The 11,620-nt window shown below is 37.5% G+C and overlaps 1 pseudogene; it reads right to left on the bottom strand.

Moving 5' to 3' along the window:
• Positions 1-650: 650 nt before the first annotated feature.
• Positions 651-1,250, bottom strand: LOC112815170 (vacuolar protein sorting-associated protein 29-like; annotated as a pseudogene).
• Positions 1,251-11,620: the final 10,370 nt, after the last annotated feature.

Raw genomic sequence — 11,620 nt, 5'->3', positions numbered from 1 at the left:
CAGACTTACCATGAACAGTGTTAAAGAAAGATATGTGGGCAGATTAAGAAAGAAAGAAAGAAAGAGAAAGAAAGAAAGAAAGAAAGAGAAGGAAAGAAAGAAAGAAAGAGAAAGAAAGAAAGAAAAAGAAAGAAAGAAAAGAAAGAAAGAAAGAAAGAAAGAAAGAAAGAAAGAAAGAAAGAAAGAAAGAAAAAGAAAAAGAAAAAGAAGGAAGGAAGGAAAGAAAAAGAATTAGAGGTTTTTATTTATCTGGTAAAGGTAAATGACATAAAGGAAACCCTTGTTACCTGAAAGTAATTGTTACTTGATACAGTCACCTATAGAATCCATTGAAAATAGAAGTAAAAATTTCATTGTGACTAATGAAAAATATTTAATTTCAATTGTATGTTAACAAATAAAGCAAACTCACATTGATTGTGGATATACCAAAAATGTGTGCTATTTAAAATATTTTACAATTAAAAATAGAAATACTATATGATACAATAATTCCACCACTGGGTATTTGCCCAAAGAAAGCAAAACCTTAATTCAAAAAGATATACATGCCCTAATTTTGTGTGTGTGTGTGTGGGGGGGCTCATAAATGTTTAATTACTTGATTTGAACAGAGGAATGAAAAAAGAAAACCCAGCAAGACAGGCCTGGCTTTAAGATTTTTTGTATTCAATTCGTTCTATTTTCACATCATCTCCAACTAGCTGATCCACATAAGTGACAACTGTAGAAGCCTGGATATCCATCAACATGAATGCAAGGACAGTGTTTGTTTCCAAGGCATTATATGCTCCAGTGGAAGAACCCGGGTTAATGTAAGATTTATTTTCATGCTCAAATGCTTCAAATTTGTGTGTGTGTCCTGAGATAAAGACTGTCCACATCAAACTGCCTCTGCAACAGAGCGTGGCTGGCCCTACCTCCCCGTGGAATAACTCAATGCCCATGGATCAGACCAGTTTTGAACTGCCCAACAGTCACCACTTTCTGTTCAGGATAATTCAGCTTCTCATGCAAGTCTCCTCACAATATGAAGTCTTGAGATAGTCATAACTCTCTTTGGGGCAAAGGTTTCCAGTACAGAGAATGTGCTGAATCTTTCCTGGCACGAGAAGTTTTTTGTTTTTGTTTGTTTGTTTTAATTTAGCTGGGAAACTGTTACCCTGGTGTGGGATGTGCAGGTCTCTTAATACCAACACCAACATCCTGTCACTGGGCTCAATTCAGTCATCACAACCACTGCCACCATCTTCCTCTGTGTCCTCATTTTTACAATGGACTTTGAATGTAATTTTACTGACAGATTTGTAAGACAACACATTACTAATGTGTTTTACTTTTGACTTTTGCCATGTGACATTAAAAAGTACAACTTTTGCCAAAAAAAAAAGATCCACATGGTGACTAGGTGGCTTAGTTGGTTAAATCTCTGACTCTTGGCTCAGGTCATAATTTCATGGGTTGTGGCATCAAGTCCCCAGTCGGGCTCCAGGCTTAGAGGGAATGTGCCCCTCCCCTCACTTGCTCATGCTCTCTCTTTCTCTCAAATAAGTAAATAAATCTTTTTTAAAATCCCAAGAATTTTATAATTTTTTCTAAAGGTCACTACTGATCCTTTGATATTCTAATCATTGTCTTTGGAAACACTTTTCACCATTCTTGCTAATGCCCCTTTTCAGTTAACTGGTATAATTTGGTTGGATCCTCTTTTGTGAAGAGTTTCCATACGATTTGAGTCATTCTCCAGTACCAATTTTATGTAATCTCTGAAGGGATTTGTAAATTTACTCTGGGATTACTTTGATTTTTTTTTTTTCAATTTTACTGGTTGATGTTTAGAATACTCAGCTACCCATGGGACAATTTCTGACAAAGGATTCAATGAGGTAAGTTACTCACTAGTGATAAACTATAGAGGGGTGTTTGAGCGTAATTTAAACATTTACATATAATGGGAAATCTCAGAACTTTAAGAAGTCCAGCAGAACAAAAAACCTACCTTTTAAAGTGATGATAACCAAACAACTGTTATAAAATAAAAATTCTACCAGCAGCTGTCAAAGCAAGATTTATTTGACCTGCTTTTGCCGCTTTTCATCTGTAACTATAGGTTTAATTAGTTGATAAAGGATGATAGCAACCATTACCACCCCAGTTTCTTTTGTGCTCTTTCGTTTTAAATTGTAATTATTTAGCAAGCCAAAATATTAAGTTCAGAATGCAAAAGAGCTAGCAATGATTATGTGAGGATTTTCAAAAAATTGTGTACAATATGGACAATTTTCTTTTGTTCACAAAGTTGTCATTAGCTTATAAAATATTTCATATTGTAACATTAATTAGTTAACCATGACATTACAAAAAGGTAACTAGTTGATCAACCTTAGAAAAACTACCTGGCAATCAAAGGAAATTGTTTTATTTTAATATAAAGAGAACAGCACTCAGAAAGAAATAATTTAAATATTAACTATCTTTTAAAAGGTACTAGTGGGATATATACATTTTTGAAATGTAATTTTCAAAATATGATGATCAATATGAGGTTCTTCTTCCAAATGATTTCTTTGTACATTTTCCTGAAAAATAAAAGTTCATTTTAACATTTTTAGGCTATAGTTATATCCAAAGTGATGAGAACTCAAAGCTCATGTGTGACTCACACCCTGAATAAAATGAAATCAAACATCATGAATTAATTATAAAGGCCACTTCCAGGTCAATACATGGAATGAATGCATTGAGAGAGACATGTCTCTCTGTCCTTTGCCTCCTAAAACGCTCAACTCATTTAGCTGGCAGGTATTGACTTGAAATTTATGGTTTTATTTGATCTTTATCTTTATTCTTATCTGTACCCCATTTACAACAATCAACAGGAGATAACAATGAGGTGTTGACTTTGATGGTGCAGACCCAAACACCAAGTCAATACTAATGGGCACTGGGTTCCCTTATTAGTGGGGGTTTTTAAAACATTTTTAAATAGAACTGAGAGCTCTAGTGACTAGCCTCCAATTTAATTTCCCTCTTTAGCCAGATCCTGTTTAAAATGCTGTAGCACAAACATAAAACTGCTTGTGTAGGACAAAAAGAAAGAAAGAAAAGCTACCCTGTGTCAACTTGAGTCACAGCAACAATAAATATCTGATCTTGAAGCTTTTCTCCGTCCACATGAGGCCATTCCAGGTTATATTCGCCACAATGTACGGACTTTAGGGATTCTTGCCCTGACAGGGAAATTGTTGAGCTGCGACATATCATTTCTCCTTCTGGTTGCCTCAGTGAGTTTGGGTTCATTCGCTTGATTTTGTTGTCATCTTCACTGTGGCAGATACCCGGGAGGGGACTGCTGGTGGGGAGTTCTCCCCATTTCTCAGTCATTTCCCATGTTTGCTACTCCTTTGGGTGCCTCCCCTTTTAAGAGTAACTGATGTGGTTTAAGTAGGGGAAGAAACAAAAGCCTTCAGTTTGCTTTCCTGTCCCCTCTGTGTCTCCCCTTCTTCCAAAGCAGATGGGAGTAGTCCCATCTGACTCTCAGCCAGTCCCGTGAAAGATACAAGCAAGGCATAACAGCGCTCTTTCCTGCCTCCACAAAACATGGTTTCAGAGTCCTTCCTAACACATCACTCCAACTGATTGAAGTTGGCACATGGAAGAAAACCAATTTGCCATTGCATTTCCTGAGATAACCTAGGGTCTTCTCTTGGCTCTACCCAAAGTATAAATAGGGGCTATCACAAAATGGTTTGTAGTGGGCTACATCGCTTATCAGTCATTGATTTGGTATTAGGAATGCCTTTTTGTTTTTGCACAGGACTGATGTATAATGATGGCTGCAGTCCCAGGATGGTCCAAAAAAATCTTATGAAATCATTTATTGAATTGTACTTTTAAAACAATCGTAAGATGTCATTTGTGGTACAATTTCTGTGAGAAAATACATTTTACATTTTAGTCCAGGTCTCTAGAAATAGCTCTCTATGTATCCATTTCCCTCTTCCTTTCTTGGCTGTTTTGGTTTCTTTGAAATTTCATTTCATCATTCATGTGCTTGGAGGCACCGGCTTTTCATATACATTTTCCCTTCTGGAATTGCAAAAGTAAAGTTGGTATGTTTATGGTTAAAAATATAGACTATTAAGCTTTTTTTTTTTTTACAGTGGAAGTGTGATAGGTATACATTTAATTTGGGGTAAAAATAGGTTAAGATGAAGGAAATAAATAGTTTCAGGTATTCGATTTAAAATGTTTGTTATATTTTTGTTGTTAATAGGATCTAGGGAATTTTCAGTCAAATAACGTTGTGCTCAAGGGTTGCTTTTACCACCCTCACTAGCGTTTATGCGGGACCAGTTGCATGAGTTTAAAAAAATACAGTGTAGGGGGTGCCTGGGTGGCTCAGATGGTTAAGCGTCTGCCTTCGGCTCAGGTCATGATCCCAGGGTCCTGGGATCAAGCCCCGCATCGGGCTCCCTGCTCCACAGGAAGCCTGCTTCTCTCTCTCCCCCTGCTTGTGTTCCCTCACTCGCTGTGTCTCTCTCTGTCAAGTAAATAAGTAAAATCTTAAAAAAAAAAAAAATTACAGTGTAGGGAATGTAGCCAACAGCATTGTAATCGTGTTGTATGGTGACAGATGGCAACTACTCTTGTGGTGAGCATAGTATAACATACAGAGATGTCCAGTCACTATAATGTCCACTTGAGATTAATGTAACATTGTGTATCAACTCTACTTTAAAAAAAAGCCGAAAAGACTGATGGATGCCTTGAACACCTATCAATCTTGCTAACGTTCTCTGGGTGGGAGCCTGAAGTTAGGAGCCCAGCAGAGGTCGCACTAGAGTCACCGTCAGTAGGCGGAACTCCCCCCGCAGCAGCTCCATGAGCAGGTACCTTTTCCTGCCCCACATCAGCCTCTTGCAAATCTTCAAACTTTCCTCTCCTAGCATTTAAGTCTCCAATCTTTCAGCAACACGTCTGGCTGGGAGTTGGAGGAGGAGAGGTAGAATAGGTCTCCAAATAGAATGTCCCTGCTTTGGAAGGGCTAACATTTTATAATCGAAATGTCAGGAAGGTTTGTGTCATTTCTAGATCTGTTAGCCCTGCAGATTTTGCTAGTGACTTTGCCTCCAGTCTCAAAGGAGATGGCGGTTATCAAGCACTAACTCTTAGATATGACGTAATCTTCACCTTGAAGCATCGAGGGCGTTCTATCCATCTTGCTACTTCAGAGGAAGTGCACAACCTCTTCAAGTTCTTGGTCTATTTCCTTACGATGCTCCATGCTCCACGTGAGTGCTCTCATTATCATCCCTCCTGTCTTCGATAACTTCAGTTTCTCTCTTTCCATGGGCTTCTCCCCTTCCGCTTTTCCTTATTGACAACAACAGCAAACAACAGCAACAAAAACAAAGTCAAACTCATATTCACTTATTGCTACCCTTTAATTTATAGCCTCATTTATTTAAGTATCACGAAGTACATATTTAATTGCCAGCTTTGTGATGGGTGCACCTGTTAGCACCAGCCTAGCTGTCCTTCTTTTCTTGGCTCAATGTGTGAGGCACCTGATCTAAGACCATTTCATCTGAATTCCTTTATGATACCATAAAATTGAGCTTCATATTTTAACACACGAATGATGCTTTTTTCCTGTTCTTTCCGTATATCCTCTAAACAAGTTTACTCTTTTTATTTCTCAGCATGTATCTTCTTCTTGTAGAACTTGGCATTATGGAACACTCTTCTGGGTTGTTTTCTTCTTCTTCTTCTTTTTTTTTTTGAATACTCTCATGTTTTTGGTATTTTTGCTATTTCTTTATTTTGATTCTCCTTAAATTAATGTCTCCCTCTGCTATTTCTCCCCCTTGAACCTAAATGTGAACATTCCTCAAGACTCCACCTTTGACTCTTGCTTGTCTTGTTATACTGTTATCATTGTTTTACCGCTGTTGCTATGACATCCAAATAGATATCTTCAGGTGTGATCTTTGACCTTTGCTCCAGGTCCGGGTTCCCAGTTGTCTTTCTCAATTACTCCGTTTTGATTCCTGCCATAAGTTGTAGCATCTGAATAATCCTACGTCTCCATAGATTCTGGGGACAGTGAGGTCATACTAACAAGTAGTAACTCAAATGTCAATGGCTTCTATCCCCATGTGCATAATCCAGGACAGCAATGTGTCCCAAAGCCTCCCAATTGTTTCTGGGTTTCCCTAGATGTCCTGCATGTGCTCAATAAGTGTCCTGTCTTTTTTTTTTTTTTTTTTTGCTGGTTCCATGACAGATGTTCAGTGTCCACAAAGCACCTTAAAGGGAGATGCCCCTGTTAGAGATGCCCTTAGTGAGAATCACTTCCCTGCTGGGTCCCTCCCTTAGCACCCATCTCTTCCATACTCTCTTCTCTTAACCTTGTTTGAGTTTTCTTCATAGTTTTTATTGCTACCAGACATTTTATTATCTTCTTTGTGGTTTTTTTTGTTGTTGTTCTTGTCTAACTTTTATTAGAAAAGACTGTCTGGTTCACTCTTCTGTTCCCAATGCCATCAACAGTACCTGTCACTGGAGAGGCTTCATAAATACTTGTTGAATGAAAAATGAATGAATTAATAAAGAGGTAGGATAGCAACCTATAATGCCAAGGTGGTGCCATTTTCCCTGCTAGTTTAATTGGTTTGGATATGCTTTGAACTAGACTCAGAATTTGGAATGATGTCTGTTTCAAAACTCAGTGTCACGTTTACTACCTGGACATCAAACCAATGCTTCTGTGCTCCATGCCCTCATAGGTTCCACATGCCAGCCAAGGGCCAATCTTGCACGAAGACTGTCCCAAATACAACAGTCTCATGTCTACCATGTGAGCATAAGAAATGAAAGCCAGTGAAGAAAACTTCATAATTTTTTAAGTATAATTAACATACAGCATTGTATTAGTTTCAGGTGTCCAGTATAATGATTCAACAATTCTCTACAGTACTCAGTGCTCATCAAAATAGGTACACTCTGGATACCCTTTACGTATTTTATCCATTCCCCCCCCTCCCACCTCCCCTCTGGTAATGATCAGTCTATTTTCTTTACTTAAGAATGTGGATTTTTTGTTTGTTTATTTCTTTGTTTTATTTCTTAAACTCCACATATGAGTGAAATCAGATGGTATTTATCTTGCTCTGACCAGCTTTTTTGCTTAGCATTATACCCTCTAGGTCCATCCATGTTATTGCAAATGGCAAGATTTCATTCTTTTTATGGCTAAGTGATATTCCCTTACACATATATAATATGTATGTATATATACACACCATATATTTTTTATCCATCCATCTATCCATGGACATTTATGTTGCTTCCATATCTTGACTTATTGTAAATAATGCTGCAGTAAACATAGGGGTGTGTATATCTTTTTGCATTAGTGTTTTCATTTTCTTTGGTTAGATAGCCAGTAGTGGAATTACTGAATCGTATTGTACTTATCTATTTAATTTTTTGAGGAAACTCTGCACTGTTTTCCACGGTGTCTGCTTCAGTTTGCATTCCCACCAACAATGCATGGGGCTTCCTTTTTCTCCATATCCTCGCCAACACTTGTTATTTCTTGTGCTTTTGATTTTAATTTTTCTGGCCGGTGTGAGGTGATGCCTCATTGTGATTTTGATTTGCATTTCCCTGATGATTAGTGATGTTGAGCATCTTTGCATGTATCTGTTGGCCATCTGTATGTCTTTGGAAAAATGTCTATTCAGGTCCTCTGCCCATTTTAATTGGATAATTCGGGGTTCTTTTGGTGTTGAGTTGTGTAAGTTCTTTATGTGTTTTGGATATTAATCCCTTATTAGATTTATCATTTGCAAATATCTTCTCCCATACAGTAGGTTAAAACTTCAATAAAAATATTTAATTGTAAATGTTATACTGAACAAATGTCCAAATTAAAATGGCTGAAGTGCTTATTCACACTTGGATGTATGATGTATAGTCTTTTAGCAGATTTTTCTCCTTCAGTATTATAGAAAATTTCAGTTTGGTCCTGGCAGTCACTGGCCACATCAGCCATATGTCACATTGTGGACTGATGTTGTTATTTCCAATGGTCACGCCTTCCTCCACTGGTTACTTGCTGCCATCTCGAGGCAAAGTCCTCAACCTGCTCATCTTCTCTCCCATGGAAATGGAGATAAGGTTGTAAACCGTAATCAGAATACAGAAGGATTGGGAGGAAGGGAAGGGAAGTCTCGTGCCAATAAGCTAGGACAGCTCCTGAATGTGACTGTGACTACATGCAGACGTTACCAGCTGTGAGTCAATGTCAGGAGACTTCCCGGATGCTCTTGGGCACAGGTGCTAGCCTGATTGATGCTGCTTGACAAAATCAAGTTTAATGCTTAGGAGTATTTTAACCACCTCTATTCAAAACTGCCCCTAGGATGCTGAGAACAGTTTCCTTGGCACTTCCATTGAAAGGCTTACATCTTTATTTTTCATTTTTGACATTGAATGATTTGCAGCCAGAATATCCACTCTCCTTAGTTAAAATAGCACTCGTACCTATAGGAGTGTGGTCTGGTCTTATGCTATCAATGTAGTAATTTGATATCAGAACATCTACTGTGTAGCCTGAATTATTCAGCCTTAAGTACAATCACGTTTGAGGTAGTACCAGGGCAGAACAATGTATTCTTGAGTAGAAGATCAAGCTAGTGGGCCTTTCCTCTGGTCTTTCGTGTCTCTGCTCCTGATTCCCTGTAAGTAACTTCTTGATCAAGAATCTATACATACAACCCCCTGAAAACAAGCAGAAATGTACACATACCGGGAGGAAAGAAGTCATATAAGAAATGTTTCAAGGATATATGGTCCAGATAGTTGCAGATCTGCTCACCCTGCAGACAAACTGTTTTATTACTTTATTTTTTCCCAAACAAAGGCTAATTCAAGTCTTCACTTCTTGCAAAGACGAGAGTGGTACCTAGAATTCTGGAATTGACATGTGTTTTTTAACATGTGACATTGACGTTCCCCACTGGAAAGAGAAAATAGATGTTTCTCTACTATACACGATTATGGCTTAAGTAAGGTAAAAATTAATTACCATTTTCACATAACTATGTTTATGTTCTGTATTCTTGATTTGCAAATTGTGAGTGAGAAATATGACCCTCAAAGTGCTCTAGGGGACACTACAAAGGTATTGTTTCAAGTTTCAATTCATCTAAGAAAATTATGCCACCTAGGCAATTTTTTGTGTATCTGTGTGTGTGTGTGTGTGTGTGTGTGTGTGTGTATACACACTTCCTAGAGACTTCCAGTCATTTTTAGCAAAGTTCTATTACAAAATTTGGATTTTTATCTTAGTTTCAGAGTCTTGATAATTTAGAAATTACTACTAAGGAGAAGCAAGCATTTACAAAGTAACACCAATCATATTGTGCAGAGTAATACTAATCTAGAAGGTAAGAAATTAGTGTCAGAGAATATAATTTTGAGCAGGTTTTGTAAGTAAAGAGGACACCTGGCTGACTTTTTACATTGCACTGATCCAATGTCAGGATGTAAAACAAGGAATATTTTAGATCTAAAATTCTGATATTCGCTTCTTACTTCCATCTTCGACCTCACAGATGCTTTGCCAATACATTGAATAAATGTTTGTGAAAACTTTTTAAAGAACTTCTGGCACATTCAGAGAGATGAAATGTAAAGCTTGTAAAAGATGACTTTGCTGGGAGCGGAGGTAGGGTCACAGTTAACTCATCTTGGAACATGTGCTGACAGCATTGAGTGGCTTGCTCACCTGCAAGTCTTTCATTGAAAAAAAAAGAACAACAAAAACAAAAAACTTGTCAGTATTTCATTGCCAGGTTGAAAGTTTAATGCATGGGGTTTTTTTATCATGGTTTTTTAATTAGGTCCTTAAAGAAAATTTGGCCCTCAGAGTTCATGGAAGCATTTAATTAATTTTTGTGGGGAGTCTCTGACATAAGTGAAAATGGATGAAAATGATTATTGCCATATCACTGTTTTGAAGAATGGCTCTTAATTATATTATCAGATTGAAAATAAATATTAAAAATGTCCCTAGCTGCTTATTTTTCTACCTCTTGTTCATGAGCCACAACTATATGTTATAGGACAAGTAACTTGCCTAAAGGAACTTACTGAACAAAAAGTTAAAGGAAAATGGTTTTAGAAGGCTAGACAACAGATTCTTCTCAACAGGAGCATTTAGCCAGTGGCTTGAGGTTTCACTGTAATGGCCAAAAATGTAGGCCAGGCAAGGAAGCTGGAATTCTATGACTTGTGTTCATGGAGAGTAAGCTTACTGTCATTAAAGTTTCCTGGAAATTGAAATACCATATGGTTTCCAAAGTTAAGGGAAAAAAAATATATATATATTGGCCTCAAAATGGACTCTCAGAAAGGAATTTTTGCGATTTGGCTCTAACAGAAGTATTTTAAATAAGACTTTCGGGGAAATAACACCATGCTCTAACCACAGCCCCAAAGTATGCTAGGTTTGATTTCCCCTGGAGATCATGGAAAATAATGAATGGAAATATTTATGAAATGGAAACTGGTATTGAATAATTTGTTTTGTTTTACTTTTTCAAGTGAAGGGACAATAATTTACTAGGTTCGTAATCACAAAGTAACTTGATTTAAGTACAATGACATATTAGAAAATTTGATTATTTTCTTTCTTTCCGTCCTTACTATTCCTGATTAGAAAAGTATTTTGTTCTCATTTGTGGTGAATTAAGAAAATACATAAAGGAACAAAGCAAAACATTCTAGTCATTCACAGTCTTTTCTCCAAAGCAGTAAATATTTTGATCTCCTTACAGTTTTTTGTTCAAGGAATTTTCTTGAGGGAGTTACATTTTAGCAACTATTCATTCCGTTGTTGGGTGAACAGCTGGGCACTAGAAAAGGAGACAGTGCCCCTAATTTTAAATGTAATTTATGGTCTCTCTTGCCCACAGGTCACTTCTTATTGCTTAAGATTTTAAAGCCTGGCTTATTTTCCTTTTCTCCAGCATTCTTCTTGATGATTAAATATTCATATGTTTTATCCGTTCAAACCTTTCTGCCCCTGGTCTAGACCTGCCCTCTCCATGAGCCCCTTGTCCAGTGGTTTACCGCCCAGATCTTGTCAAGTTTCCAGCACCACACCTCTGACCACATCTTCCCTCTTTTCCACTCACACCCTCTACTTCCTGCATCCATGTAATGCTTTAACCCTATCGGCATCTTCAGTCCAATGAGCTTACTAATTTTTCATTATCCCTTTTATCCCAAGGTGCTGCCTTTATCCCTCAATTGGATGTCCTTACATTTCATGGTCCTTCATTTGAGTCACCTCTTGGCATACATCCTCAACTCCTTTGTCCTTCTACTGCTTTATCATAGTTACTTGGTAAAACCACAGTTGTAGTTAAATCAGACTCTCTCACAACGCATAGTGTGAGTATGAAAAACATACATAGTTGGACTGACAGATCTAACTTTCAATTCATGGTCACTCATCTCATCCTGGCCTTTAACATGATCGAGATGGCCATACAGTTTCCCTCAGCTTGACTAAACTCTTGACAGGTTTCTTTGTCACTGTAGG

This window comes from Callorhinus ursinus, unplaced genomic scaffold (genome assembly GCF_003265705.2).
Source record: "Callorhinus ursinus isolate GAN/ISIS: 27379988/994484 unplaced genomic scaffold, GSC_fseal_2.0 scaffold30, whole genome shotgun sequence".
NCBI lineage: Eukaryota > Metazoa > Chordata > Mammalia > Carnivora > Otariidae > Callorhinus > Callorhinus ursinus.
This window is presented reverse-complemented; position numbering and strand designations above follow the sequence as displayed.